Raw genomic sequence first — 16,086 nt, 5'->3', positions numbered from 1 at the left:
GGATTATAATTCAGGAAGGCTGAAGCAAGGGAAGAGCCCTGGATAGTGTGCCAGCAAACAAGACAGAAATGAAGTCACCATTTAGGACCACCCCTGGAAGCTACACAGTAAAATTCTTCCATATTCTATTGGTCAAATCCATCCTAGACCCACTGGATTCAAAGGGAAGGATAGATCTCACCTCTTGATGGGAATACTAGCCAGGTCACATTATAGAATATCCTGTGAGAAGGAAGATATTTTTGGAGCTATCTTTGGAAAATACAGTATGTGACATAAATTAGAAATCAATAACAATAGAGAAGATTTGAACAATGCAATTAAAATGATGTCATTAACTTATGTAGATCATTGTATATATATGACTGTTAAGTACAAAATACCCACCTTCTGAAGTAGTCATGATATCTTTACCAAAAGTGGTAATATGCTGAGCCATAAGGCAAATCTCAAGAAATTTCAGAAGATAATAATTATATAGAGAATGTGTTCTGGCCCTCATGAAATGTATCTCTTTTTTTTTTAAGATTTTTTTTATTTTTAAGTAATCTCTATACCCAACATGGGCTCAAACTCACAACTCTGAGATCGAGTCGTATTCTCTACTGACTGAGCCAGCCACCTGCTCCCCTTGTGAAATTTATCTAGAAATTAGTAACAAAAAGATAACCAGAATATCCCTATATGTTGGAAAGTAAGCAACACACTTCTAAATAATTAATAAGCCAAAACAAGAAATCACAAAGGATTAGAAAATACTGTAATTTTTAAAATCTGAATCATTTAAATCATGAGCTTAAAAACAGTGTATATCAAAACTCGTGAACCTTCTGCATTGCACCATGATGTAGTAAGTGGTACCAGTCTAGTCTTCCCACTCTACCATAAAGGGCCAGAAAACTTTAAAATACATATAAACCAAATGCTGTCAGATATCACACAACAGACCGTACTGGACTGTGAGCTCTTAAAAAAAAAAAAAGAAAGAAAGAAAACAAGCTTGTTATGAACCATGGTGCCAAGAGGGGGTTAAAATAGGTTATGATGGGCTTGCTGGGTTGAGGGAAACAGGGATTGTAATTCAGGAAGCCTGAAGCAATTGGGAAGGACACTGGAGAGGAAGGAGCTATATAGAGAAAGAACTCTTGAGATTTGTGTGAGGGCCTTGTCCAGTCTTTGTTGAGCACCAGACTGGATCCCCCCACTACACAAAGAGTGGCCAGAGAATTGTAATCTGAACCATGCCCAGAGCCCACACAGAGCTGGAGGACACTTCCATCTGGCCATCCAGATTAGAAATATCAGCAACATTCACTGCAGGCTCAACAGAAGCATTGGGGCTGAACTAGTCCTGGGAGAGACCTAATCTACATAGGTCAAGCAAAGCTTAAAAACAGGCCTTGGAGGGTATCAAACTGATAGCTTCAAGTAAACTGCCTGCTGAAACAGTCTTTACAGGTAAGTCAATCCAGCCGCTCTGTAATACACACAATATCCACCGTTCAATTTAAAATAAGATATGCAAGAAAAATGTGACCTAAGACTGGGAACAAAATCAGTCATTGGAGACTCAGCAATGACAGATATGAGGGAACTAATAAACATTAAAACAGATAATATAACTAAGTTTAAGAATTTAAATGAAAAGAGTATATAATAAGTGAGAAATTTTAAAAAAGAAACTTCTAGAGGTGGAAATGCAACATACAAAATTAAATTTTCACTATCTTGGATTAAAGCAGAATTAGACACTGTAGAAGAAAATAGCAGGAAACTTGAGGACACAGAAACAGAATCCATCTAGCATAAAGTGTATAGAGAAAAAGATTGGGGAAACAGTGAAGTTTTAGGATCTGCAGGGAATATAAAATATAAACCAGTTTAACACACATTTAATTGGAGACCCTGAGAGAGAGGAAAGTAGTGGGCTAAAAATACATTTGAAAAAAATAATGGCTGAAATTTTTTCCAATTTGAAAACTATTAACACATAGATTCAAAAAACTCACTGACCTCCAAACAGAATTCACACACGCGCGCACACACACACACACACACACACACACACACATTGAGCCAAATACATCAAAACCGAATTGCTAAACACAAATGATAGAGGGAATATCTGAAATGCAGTCAGAGGGAGAAAAGACAAAGGACAGAAGGTAATATTATAGTGGACTTCTTGTCCGAAACTAGAAAAACCAGAAGGCAACTGGAAGACAGCTTTAAAGAGTTTGTTTGTTTGTTTGTTTGTTTATTGGGGGGAGGGAGAGCATGGGACAGGGGACAGAAGGGGGAGGGGCAGAGGGGGAGGGAGAGGAAGAGGGAAGGAATCCCAAGCAGACTCCTTTCCGAGTGCAGAGCCTGATGCAGGGCTCAATCTCACAACCCTGAAATCATGACCTGAGATGAAACCAAGAGTCAGAGGCTTAACTGACTGAGCCATCCAGGTGCCCGGGAAGACACCTTTAAAGTGTTTTTAAAAAACTGTCAATGTAGAATTCTACATCTGGCAAAAATATACATCAAAAATGAAGGTGAAAGAAAACTTTTTCAGGCAAATAAAAGCTGACCAAACTTGTCACCTACACACCCACACGAAAATATTTTAAAAAGAAAGCATTTCAGACTAAAGGAAAAGGATACCAGATGGAAATTGGAATCTACACAAAGGAATAAAAAGCACTGGAAATGGTAAATATGTGGGTATGAATTAAATATGATTTTCCTCTACATTTAAATTTTCATTAAAAGGTACCTGACTGCCCAACTTTTTCATTACCACCCTCCTAAGTTACCTTCTCAGGCACTTTGATCTAATCACCCCCACGACAGGGGAACAACATCACTCCTGTGAAGGATGTATGGTTTAGCACAAAACTAATAACATATTGTGGAGTTAATAATATATGCAGAAGCAAAATGCAGGACACTAAGAGCACAGAGGATAGGAGGGGGAAAAGGAAGCTTCTTTCTATAAGATTCTTTCATTATAGGTGAAGTGGCATAATATCAGTTGAAGGTGGAGGTACTTTGAAGATGTGATGTTGATTGAACAGCTGACTTTCAGTAAAGGAGATTATCCTCCATAATCTGGCCGGGCCTCTCCAATCAGTTACAAGGCCGTAAAAACATATTGGACAGAGGCTTTCTCAAGTAAGAAGAAATTTCACCTATGGACTGAAGTTGCCAGCCTGCCCTACAGACGTCAGAGTTGTCCGGCCGGAACACACAATGACACACGCCAATTCCTGGATATCCACCGATCTCTGTCTTTCCCTCTCTCTGACTCTCTCTCTCTAGACACACACAGACACACACACACCCCACCGGTTCTGTTTTCTGCTAGGGCCCTCACTGACGCATTTGGTGAGGGCAAAACGGAGGTCTCACTGTGATGACACATTTTATTAATAAAGTGAGTTTAATGGTATGTTTTCCATTGTGAAGGTAGAAAAAAATAATCCGTCTTGAGTGGAGAAGGTGGATACATTTTTGGTTTTTCTGCCTTCCTCCTAGGGGTAATCAAGAGACAACGAACCTTCTGTTAACTCAAACCCCTTGGAAGTGGGTGGATAAGTTCAAGATGAAAATAGTGACCTTCAGGGGCCACTGGCTGGCTCAGTCGGTGGAGCATGTGACTCTTGATCTCAGGGTCATGAGTTCAAGCCCCACATGGGTGTAGAGATTACCTAAAAATAAATAAACTTTAAAAAAAGAAAAGAGGGACGCCTAGATGGCTCAGTCGGTTAAGCATCTGCCTTCAGACTCAGGTCATGATCCCAGGGTCCTGGGATCGAGTCCCACATTGGGCTCCTTGGGGAGCCCAATTTTTCAGTAGGGAGTCTGCTTCTCCCTCTGCCTTCTGCTTCCCCTGTTCATGCATTCGCACGCTCTCTCTCTCTCTGACAAAGAAATAAATAAAATCTTTGAAAAAGACAAAAGTAAGCTTCAGTAATCCACTAAAAAGAATGTATACATTATCCAGAAATACGTAAAAAGGGTAATATATCATTACCGGGTTTTATCACACAGAAATATTTTATCATAGTACATTCATCAGGCATAAGAGTAAAAATAGCTCTGAATTATATTTGGTGGTACTTTAAAATTTTTCATCTACAGTTTTTCATTTACTCTTCATTCAGCTTTGAAATTAAATATAAGCAACAGATAAGAAATATCTTACACTATTATAATTATAAGGAATCCTATGTGATCATGGAATGTTTAGACAAGTATTTCCCAAACTGTTTTGCTTTATAGACCAGTAAAATATACTGACCAAGCATTGTTTGTATTGTTTGGTATTTGGTTATTAATTTTTACTTTGCCAGGTATGACATTTTTTTTTTAAGTAGGCTCCACGCCCAGCACGGAGCCCAATGTGGGGCTTGTACTCACCACCCTGAGATCAAAACCTGAGCTGAGATCAGGAATCAGATGCTTAATCAACTGAGCCACCTGGGCACCCCAGGTACATTTTAAAAGTGATAACGATCACTTATATCTCAGGATTTCATTAAAAAAAAGATATCTTTTAAATTTTAATTCCAGTATAGTTAACATACAGAGGTATATTAGTTTCAAGTGTACAATATAGTGATTCAATGATTTTATACATTATGCAGTGCTCATCAGACAAGTGCACTCCTTAACCCCCATCACCTATTTCACCCCTCCCCCTACCCACCTCCCCTCTGGTAACCAGCAGTTTGTTCTCTGTAGTTAAGAGTCTGTTTCTTCATTTGTCTCTCTCTCTTTTTTTTTTCCTTTGCTCATTTTTGTTGTTTGTTTCTTAAATTCCACTTATGAGTGAAATCATGTGGTCTTTGTGTATCTCCGATTACTTCACTTAACATTATACTCACTAGCTACATCTATGTCATTGCAAATGGCAAGATTTCATTCTTTTTTATAGCTGAGTAATATTCCATTATATATCTATATACCACATTTTCCATATCCATTCATCTACTGATGGACATTTGGCTGCTTCCACAATTTGGTCATTGTAAATAATGCTGCAATGAACACAGGGATGCATGAATCCCTTTGAATTAGTGTTTTTGTCTTTTGGGGGTTATTAACCCAGAAGTGCAATGGCTGGATTGTAGGGTAGCTCTATTTTCAGTTTTTTGAGGAAATTCCATAGTGTTTTCCACAGTAGCTACAGCAGTTTGTATTCCCACCAAGGTGCACAAGTTCCTTTTTCTCCATATCCTTGCCAACCCTTGTTGTTTCTTGTGTTTTTTATTTTAGTAATTCTGACAGGTGTAAGGTGATATCTCATTGTAGTTTTGATTTGCATTTCCCTGATGATGAGTGATGTTGAGCATCTTTTCAAGTGTCTGTTGGCCATTTGTATGTCTTCTTTAGAGAAATGTCTGTTCACGTCTTCTGCCCATTTCTTGACTGGATTTTTGTGGGTTTTTTGGTGTTGAGTTGTATAAGTTCCTTATATATTTTGGATACTAACCCTTTATCAGATATGTCATTTGCAGATATCTTCTCCCATTCAGTAAGTTGCCTTTTAGTTCTGTTGATTGTTTCCTTCTCTGTGCTGAAGCTTATTATTTAATGAAATCTCAATAGCTTATTCTTGCTTTTATTTCCTTTGTCTCGAGAGACACATTTAGAAAAATGTTGCTATGGCCAGTGTCAGAGACATTTCTGCCTGTGCTGTCTTCTAGGATTTTTATGGTTTCAGGTCTCACCTTTAGGTCTTTAATCCATTTTGTGTTTATTTTTATATATGATAAAAAAAAAAAAGACATTTTTAAAAAGATTGTATTTATTTATTTATTTGACAGAGAGAGAGACAGTGAGAGTGGGAACACAAGCAGAGGGAGTGGGAGAGGGAGAAGCAGGCTCCCCACTGAGCAGAGAGCCCAATGCAGGGCTCTATCCCAGGACCCTGGGATCATGACCTGAGCTGAAGGCAGATGCTTAACGACTGAGCCACCCAGGTGTCCCTAAAAAAAGACATTTTTAACTTCAAAACTTTTCACAATAAAAGACTATCCTTTTAATTGTCCTTTATGATAATTTCACTTTGGCGCACTGATTTTTCTCATTTTTTTACTAATGGGTGAAAACTTTGGCACAAATTGATAGTGGTTCACACTGCAGTGTTTGTTTCCTCTGCGTTTGACACTCTCTTCCTACCAATAAGCTGTTTAATTAGCCAGAGGTGGTGCAAGTGCCCACTGAAATGTACTTGTTCCCCCCACAAAGTACCCTCCACCTTTGTAGATAGCCTTCTTGGTCTCCTCCTGCCTTTGTCCATGTTTCTTGAGCCTCACCTTTTCCTAGAGACCCACCTCACATCTTTTATTCTATCTTTCATGATCTTCTTTTCAAGAGATGCATTTCAGAGAGTCTCCACTCCAGTAAGCTGTGACTACTTGTATTCACCTGTCTCCAACCTTACAGCAGCAATTTGCCCTGTGTTGTCCCTTTTATTATGGATCCAAAAAGAGTTGTTGATTTTTTAGTCTGTTCAGCTGTTTACTTATTAGGATGGAGTGGTGACTTCCAAACTTCTTCTATGCAGAACTGGAAACTTTTCTCTTACATTTCTAATATTAGTAATGTGTGTCTTCTCTCTTTTTTTCTTGGTTGGCTTGGCTGGAGGTTGATCATTTTATTAATCTTTTCAAAGAATCAGCTTTTGGTACTGTTGATTCTATTGTTTACTTGTTTTCAATTGCATTGAATTTTGGTCTATTTTTATTATTTCTTTTCTGCTTCCTTTAGGGTGGAAGCTTAGATTATAGATTTTAGATTTTTCTTTATTTCTAATATATAGAGTTCATACTATAAATGTCCTTGCATCCCCCGAATTTTGATAAGTTGAATTTCCATTTTTATTTTGTTTAAAATATTTTAAAATTTCTCTTGGGACTTCCTCTTTAACCCATGTGTTATTTAGAAATGTGTTGTTGTTTTTTTTTTATTGATTTCTAGTTTAATTCCATTGTGGCCTGAGAGGACCTTTTGTATGATTTCTATTCTTTTAAATTGGCTGAGGTCTGTTTTATGGCCCAATACATGGTCTATTTTAGTGAATGTTCCATGTGAGTCTGAGAAGAATGTGTATTCTGCTATTGTTAGATGAAGCAGTCTATAGTGGGCTTAGAAATAACCCCAAACACGTGTGGTCAGTTGTAACAAGAGTGCAAAGTCAATTTAATGAGGAAAGAATAGTCTTTTCAACAAATGGTGCAGGGACTGTAGACAGCCACATAGAAAAGAATGACGTTAGAGCCCTGACTCACACCATACATAAAAATTAACTCAAAATGGATCAAAGACCTGACTGTACAAGCTAAATTATAAACATCTAGAAGAAAACATAGGAGTAAATCTTCATGACCTTAGATTTGGCAATGAATTCTTAGATATGATACCAAAAACACAAACAACAAAAGGAGAAATTGCACTTCATCAAAATAAAAAGCATTTGTACTTCCAAGAACATTATTAAGAAATTCAAAAGACAATTCAGAATGGGAAAAAATACTTGCAAATCATATATCCAATAGGAGACTTATACATAGAATATGTAAAGAACTCTTAAAACTTAATAATAAGATAAATAACCCAATTTTTTAAAATGGGAAAAGGACTTGAATAGACATTTCTCTGAAGAAGATGTGCAAATGACTGGTAAGCGCAGGAAAAGAGGCATGACATCACTATTCATTAGGCAAATGCAAATCAAAGCCACAATGAGATACCATTTCACATCATTAGGATGTTTATAATAAAAAAAAGGCAGGTAATAACAAGTGTTAGCAAGGATGTAAAGAAATTAGAACCCTCATAATTTACCCATGGGGGAATGTAAAATGCGGCAGGTGGTTTGGAAAACAGTCTGGCAATAATTCAAAAAGTTCAACATAGAGTTATCATATGACCTAGCAACAAAGAGTTACCATATGACCTACCAATTCCCTTCCTAGGTATATGCCCAGCAGAAATGAAAACTATATGTCCACACAGAAACTTGCACATGAATGTTCACAAAAGCACTATTCATAATAGCTGAAAGGTGAAAACAATCTAAATGTCCATCAAGTGATGGATGAAAAAAGAGAAGGTGATATATCCATACAGTGGAATATTATTCAGCCATAAAAAGGAATAAAATACTGATACAAGCTACAACATGGATGAATCTTGTAAACATGATAAATGAGAAAAACCACATATTGTATGATTCCATTTATATGAAATATTCAGAATAGGCTAATCCATAGAGACAGAAAACAGATTTGTGACTGCCAGAAGTTGGAAGGAGAGGAGATTGGGAACTTGCTAATGGGTACCAAGTTTTTCTTTGGGGATGATGAAAATGTTCTGGAATTAGATCGTTGCAATAGTTGCACAACTTTGTGAATGTACTCTGAACTTCATTTTATTTATTTTATTTTATTTTTACTTTAAAAGGATGAATTTTATGGTATATGAGTTATAAAAATAAAATTTTTTTAAAGATTTTATTTATTTATTTATTTGAGAGAGAGAGAGAGAGAAACAGCATGAGAGGGAAGAGGGTCAGAGGGAGAAGCAGGCTCCCCGCCGAGCCGGGAGCCTGATGTGGGACTCGATCCCAGGACTCCGGGACCATGACCTGAGCCGAAGGCAGTTGCTTAACCAACTGAGCCACCCAGGTGCCCTAAAAATAAAATTTTTAACTAAGAAAATATACCTCTGGTAATTCTGTGTGCCTTATGGTGATCCTCACATGTATGGGACAGGAGTATGGAAAAGCAGGTGGTTTCTCTGAACTGTTTATTTGAGTCATATTGTACTTAAACAATCATATTCTGACAAATGTCTCTTAGAATGTTTTAGGTGGGTGGGAGGAAGGGATTAAAAAGAGCACAAGGAAATTTTTAGGAGTGATGCATAGTTCATTATCTTGATTGTGGTAATGGTTTCAATGGATATATACTTAGGCTAAAACAAATAAAATTTTATACTTTAAATATTTAGAGTTTATTGTCCATCCAGTTATGCCTCAATAATGCTGTGAGGGGAAAAAAAAAGAAAGAAGAAATTGTCCACCGCAGAGGAGACACTAAATAACCAAGTCCAACAAAATTACTCAGCTTGTTGATATTACAGAGCCTTTGTCACTGGTCACTCCAACAGGTGTGATGAGTGTCTTAGTTAGTTTCAGCTGCTATAACAAATTACCATAGGCTGAGTAGCTTAAATAACAAAAATTTACTTCTCACAGTTCTGGAAGCTAGAAGTCCAGGATCAAGGCACTTGTGTATCCAGTGTCTGCTGAAGGCCATCTTCTTGTCAGAACTTCACATGGTAGAGAGAAAGAGAGAGAGAAAGCCCTCACATGTCTTGTCTTTTGAGGGCACTAATCCCATTATAAGGGCTCCAACCTTATCACCTAATTACCTGTCAAAGGCCCCACCTCCAAATATCATTATACTGGGGACTAGTCTTCAACGTATGAATGTTGAGGATACATTCAATCCATAGCAATGGAATCTGAATAAGAGTGCCCCTTGCACATACGGAGTCTATGTGAGTCCAATCTAGCTATTTCGACTTCTAAATGTCCAACTGCCAGCAACAGAGGCCAATTCCTCCATAAGAGCAGCCAATCTTCTAGGGCAAGTTGTCTGCACTGGGTCCTGTCCACCTGCATGATTCCTCCTCACAGCACAGATTTCATCCTGAATGTGATGGGTTCACACTTCCTGCTGACAAGCCCCAGCCTGCACCACTATCTGGGAATACAATGGATCCAATCAGGAACCTACTTTACAGCAAAGGAGGTACAATGTGGACCCAGGAACGTGGAGTCCAATGATAGAATCACGAACCACACCGTCCGGAAGCAGTTGGCCTGATAGAAATTGGAATGGTCCTATTGAAGGCACAGCTGATGGCCAGATCAGAGGCAACCTTCTGTGAGACTGTTGAATATGTAGCAGAGTGGCAGCTCTCATACACGGGATCTAGAAGGAGTGTCAGTCGCTTTACAGAGCAACCTATGGGAACATATGGTAAAGCTTATGATCCAGCCGTTCCACTAATGTGTGTATATCCCAGGAAAATTTTAGATAGGTACAGAATGAGACATGTACAAAAATATTTTTGCAACATTATTTTTAATAATAATATATTATCAGCAACTTGAAGACCCATTAACAGGAGAATGGATAGTAAAGCAGGGACTACTCAGACAGTGGAATACCATAGTGGTTAAGCTGAATGAACTAGAGCATTATACCAGTATGGGTAAATCTTAAAAACATAAAATTAGGAAGAAAATAAGTTGTAGGATACTATGATAACGTTTGTTCTAAACTCATGAACATGAAAACCAAAGTTATCTATTGCAATGTATTTTTATATGCAGTATTGTTATATATGGATCCATACATTGTAGTAATTATATAAAAACATGTATGGGGACAACAATCACCAAATGCAGAATAGTCCTTGCCTCTGGGAAGGAGGTGGATATATTAGACTAGGGAGGGGTACCTGGAAGCCTTTAAATCTAGCTACAATATTTTAATTTAAAAAATAATCTAAAGCAGATATGGCAAAACGTTAGAATTTTTCAAAGCATGCAGTGGCTACGTGGGTGTTTGTTATCACTATAATTTCTATGTCATTATTTGTTAATAAAGCAATTTTTTCCAAATCGCACATCATTTTGTTTAAGTGGTTTATGAAGTCAGCTGTGTGGTTTATAACAAAACCTTAAACAAAAGAGAGAGTGTAATAGAAAAATGTCAGAATATTTAGGTAAAAAGTTAAATATTGTCTTGTATAACTTTCACTTCAGGGTTTACTGCATAGATTTATAAAATGTATTTCTTTTTGAGGGTCCTAGACCAAAATATTCAAAAGCCATTTATTTAATATCTGAAGTTATTGTCCAAACATACTAAATAGGTGACACAAAATTTTTCTTATGTCTGACCTTAAGCAATTTTACTGTGTTAGTCTTAAACAATTAAATTATGTATAACAATATTAAACTTTGTCTCAAGCCAGTAACATCTACAGAAATACAACCCATAGAAGAAATTTTGGTTGAAAAGCCTTCCTATTTTTCTTTAAAATATTTAAATTTCTTTATTAAATATTTATACTTAAATATTTTACATATCTAAATTTCTTTAAAACATTATTTTAAGGTCTGAAATTCACAATTTAACTAAAATTTAGCTTGGCTTGAGGATGAGAAATGATGGGAGGCCTGATCTAGGTTTTACTTATTTATATTACCTTGTCTATAAAAAAATATTTCACTGTGGAAAAATGACGCCAACTATTGATTGGTTTATTGATTCAGCTATATCATTTGCCTTATTTTTTTGTGGTGTGAATATTTCATATTAACAGAAAGATTTTTAAATGCCATCCTTGTAATTCTAAAGCTTTAGTTTCATTTAATTCATGAACACCTGAAGATGTAATGAAGGGGGTCGTTAAGTTCTTGAAAGGAGAAATGGTTTTGTTTTTTTAGTCTTGATGCATTTTGATGAAAAAAATGTCCTTACAATGACTTCTTGTTTCCATGAGGTAGAGAGTGGGTCTTTAGTCTTTGCAACCAACAAAGCCACAACGTAGACCATAGAATGCATTGTTTTGAGTACACATGTGTTATCAGAGCAAAAGCCTACCATGGAAAGACCCATCAGGAGTGTAGTGTTGCAAAAGTCCAATCAAAGTAAGCACCACCCTCGATCTGGGAAGCCGTGGATGGAAAAAAGGAGCAAGTGGGACTGATGGAGCAAAGAGACACCACCAATGATAAAGGAAGGGACATTCCGAGGCTAAAAGGGAAGCTGGGGACTTCTGGTCTCAGAAGTGGGCCCCCAAATGTGTCCACAGTGTGAGAGTAATCATAAAATCAAGACAGCGATGGGTCATGCAAGGAGCGGTTGGTCCCCTTGGGTCCTCTGACAGAGAATATATTTTGGTTCCCTTGAAAATGGGTTGGCATGGGGGTGAAATGGACAACACACTTAAAAGGAAAAACTAAATATTTCTCCTCGGATCCACACCCCCCGAAAAGACACTCTTAACCATAATGAATATATAAAGAATCATCAGCCTCTCTTGAATACTCAACAAGCATTCTCCCTCCTCCTCCCTCCTACTCACTCCTCGAAATAAGAAGGTATGCACAGACACAGTGAGCTTTATGGAGACGGTGGAGAATTCTCAACATGCTTTATTTTCTGACACATGTTTTCAACCTATTTGGAAAATGTTTTACTTTGAGCGATGTTTCTTACTCTTAAATTCACCAAATAATTTTTAATAAAATAAAAACTACTAAGTATATCGTGCTCGTTTTGGCAGCACATAGACTAAAATTGGAACGATCCAGAGAAGATTAGCATGGTCTCTGTGCAAGGAGGACATGCAAAACTCCTAAGTATATAGTTAAATGTAGTTTGTTTAAATTTAAAAGAAATCTATAGATCTTAGACTATTTTATTTTGGATGGTATCATCAGAGATGAGTTGAACACAAGATGCTATTTTCATTCAAGGGAATGGGGTCATAAGCACATGGCATGTTTTTATTCACATACTAGCTACATGCTGCATGAGACCCCCTCCTGCTATGGGTGACTGACTTCAGAGTCTTACTTTTAGATCGCTAATTTAAGAAGCTTCTTCTTACTTTTGAATGTTGATAGTTTCATGTTATTTCAGAGGTATTCCCCTGAAAAAATTTCCATCCTTATTTTTAGAGTTTCTTATTATGGAAAAATTTAAATATATGCAAAAGTAGACAGACTAGTATGATGAACCCAAGTCACCCATATGCAACAATTATCAGCTCAAGGCGAGCCTTGTTTTATCTATGCCCTCACCTACTTCCTGCCCTCCAGTATTGTTTAGAAGCAAATCCTGACATCATATAATTTCAGGCATAAATATTTCAGTGGAACTCTAAAAGACAAGGATTCTAATTCTTTTGTTTTATTTATTCAATTTATTTATTTAGTAATCTCTATTCCCAATGTGAGGCTCTAACTCATGACCCCAAGATCAAGAGTTGCGTGCTCTTCCGACTGAGCCAGCCAGGCACCCTGACAAGGATTCTTTTTCATTTTTTATTTTATTTTATTTTTTAAAGATTTTATTTTTAAGTAATCTCTACCCCCAGTGTGGGCTGTGAGCCCACAACCCCGAGATCAAGAGTTGTATGCTCCAACTAAGCCAGCCAGGCGTTCCAATGATTCTTTTTTAAAGAAAACAAATCCATAGTTCCATTTTGCACCTAATAATGAATAATAATTTTATCAATTCAAACATAGTCAACAGATTATATTATAGTCAGTGATTCACACCAATCAGTTTTTGAGGAAAGCTCTCATTTTGTACCATAAGGAGGACAAAATGGTCTGCCTTCCTGTCTATAGAAGGAAGGGATTCGAGTTAAAACAAGGATAGAGATAGGCCAAGGGAAATGTGATTGTACCTGGATGATACCTGGATTAGTGAGGGCTCTGACTGCAGCTCAGAGCTGGAAGAAACCGTAAGAGGACCCTTATTTCAGTGATACTGGAGCATCTGATGGAACCAAAGTGCAGGAGGTCAGCAGGGGCTCAGAAGTGATCTGAACTGGGAAATGGGACGGAGTCACCCCAGTGGGACCCTCTCCATCATACACCTCTCCTCTCTCTCACCTATATTTCATTCCTCATGTGTGGGAAAAAGCTATGCTCAAGCCCCTGAATTTTCTCTACTTCTCTGTATAAGAAAGCAGCCAACACTGGGATGGGAATATCTTAGTTATAATTGCAAGTTTCCAGAAAAAGGGGCTCTGATTGGGCCAGTTTGGGTTAAGTGTCCACTCTTGGCCCAGTCAGCAGTGACTGAGGGGGTGGGTCACATGTCACAAATATGGCTGTCAAAGTTTACCCATGTGGTCTGGTGAGGAGTCAGAATCTTCCAGAGAAAGCTAAGGGCCATTGCTCATGGGCTGGGTTGTTGCCAAGGAAGACGGAGAGCAGAAGCATCTCTGGAACTAAGTAGTCAATGGTGGATCACTGTGTGTAGGGTCTCACAGGCAGGGGGGCATTCCTCTCTCCCCATGCAACAGTGGACAGGTGTCCTCACTAGGGAAGGGGTTCCGTTCTGGGCTGGGTTATCAAATTCAGCCAACTCTGTGCTTCTCTCCCTGAAGGTTTTAGAACACAGACTCCCCAGCAAGTTTTTTCTCCAGTAATCCCAAAGTGAGAACCACCCTACAGGCCAGTGAGCAAGCTAGGGTTAGTCTGCCTCCAGCTGGGTCTTGTCCCATGGCTGGGGGGTCGCAAGAGAAAACCTTTTAAAACTAGGTCCCCTGTCCACCACAGGATCTAAGGCTAAGAGGCAGGTAAAGACGAAGGCACAGTATGAGATGTAGAGATGAGACAAAGTTAGAGGTCTAGAAAGAATCAAAGACTAAATTCAGCCGAGGTGCTTAAGGCAAGGCCTGACTAGGTATGTTCATCTTCATCTTCTTCGCTGGGCCCTCCTTATTCCTTACTCCCTATTCTTTCTCTTTTTCCTTCCTTCCTTGCTTCCTCCCTCCCTCCTTTCATTCCTTTTTTATACTACTTTCTTGCTCGCTTTCCTTCCCTCTCTCTCCTTCTTTATTCAGTGTTCCTCCATCTGTGTTTTGAGGACTATCAGCACAAATCACTTCAGAGCCTCCTTCAAGATTCAGACTCCAGCTCTTGTTCCTAGACGTTCAATTTGGCAGCCTTGGGGCCTGGCCTGGGAATCTGCCTTTTTCACAAGTCAGGAGATTTTGATACACACCCAACTTTGAGGACCACTTGCTCTGAGCAGAAACATTAGGCAAGTTGACCCCAGAATATTCCATTCATTCCTGTGCCTTTAAACAAGATGAATTTTCCTAATATAATTTCCCTACATTTTTGTGGTGATGGAGATGTGTGTAGGCAGCATACCACAGTTGTTAGTGGAGACATTTAAGTCTACACCCTGAATACCTCTCCTCCTGCCCTAGGAGCTGCCCTAACAGCTGCCTGGTTCAAGAAAAGCTCACGAAGCTCTCCTGGGCTCCCAGTCATGCCACCATCGCCCCAGATTAGGGAAGTGGCTTGTTTGCTTCCCTCGATTCAATAATGTATTCACAGTCTTGACCATGGCATTGGTACTGTGAGTTGGCTAACAAAATAATAATTATGTTTACATAGAAACTGTAAATTCTAATTTTTAAATGTCACCAAGCCCGGTTTGATATAACGGTATCTAGATTCGTATGTCAAAGCGCCCTGATTGGGAGAGAGTCTCCCGTGTGGAAAGTATAATAGCTACCATGGGATTACAGTTGAGGCAACCTGGGGGTATAAAGTCATCTTGGGCTGGTCCTGAAAAACCATTTCTTATTTTATTTTTTAATTTTTTTTAAGATTTTTTTTTTTTTTTGAGAGAGAGAGAGCAAGAGCAGAGGGAGAAGCAGACTTCCTGCTGAGCAGGGAGCCCGATGTGGGACTTGATCCCAGGACCCTGGGATCATGCATGACCTGAGCCGAAGGCAGACAGTTAACCGACTGAGCCACCCAGGCGTCCCCCATTTCTTATTTTAAAAAGCAGCTTTATTCTTAGCCTTTTGGCTTAGATCTAGCATCTGTTCTTATCAGTTTAATATCTGATATGTCCTTTATCCAAGGACAATATATTAAATGGATTTTGGGAGCAGGGAGATGGAATAGAGCTTGCTCCATCCACTCCATGCATTGAGCTGGTATTGCAATGCCTCCAGGAACGGGGCACCCCCTCAGGGGCTTCAAACTTGCAATGGTGCTGGGGTGCCTGGCTGGCCCAGTCGGTAGAGCATGTGACTCTCCATCTCAAAGTCATGAGTTTGAGCCCCATGTTGGGCATGGAGCCTTCTTAATAAATAATAATAGGGTGGCTGGTTAAGTGTCTGCTCTTGGTTTTGGCTCAGGTAGTGATCTCAGGGTCATGAAATCAAGCACCTCGTCAGGCTCTGCGCTCAGTGTGGAGTCTGCTTGAGGTTCTCTCTCTCTCTCCCTCTGCCCCTCCTGCTCATGCT

At 38.7% G+C, this 16,086-nt stretch overlaps 2 non-coding genes across 2 annotated transcripts; both read left to right on the top strand.

Moving 5' to 3' along the window:
* Positions 1-12,347: 12,347 nt before the first annotated feature.
* Positions 12,348-12,455, top strand: LOC116624620. Its single transcript, XR_004297928.1, has one exon. It is a non-coding gene; the product is annotated as a U6 spliceosomal RNA (small nuclear RNA).
* Positions 12,456-15,623: 3,168 nt separating this feature from the next.
* Positions 15,624-15,808, top strand: LOC116624617. Its single transcript, XR_004297926.1, has one exon. It is a non-coding gene; the product is annotated as a U2 spliceosomal RNA (small nuclear RNA).
* The last annotated feature ends 278 nt before the right edge of the window (positions 15,809-16,086 follow it).

This window comes from Phoca vitulina, unplaced genomic scaffold, assembly GCF_004348235.1.
Source record: "Phoca vitulina isolate PV1807 unplaced genomic scaffold, GSC_HSeal_1.0 scaffold68, whole genome shotgun sequence".
Taxonomy (NCBI): Eukaryota; Metazoa; Chordata; class Mammalia; order Carnivora; family Phocidae; genus Phoca; species Phoca vitulina.
This window is presented reverse-complemented; position numbering and strand designations above follow the sequence as displayed.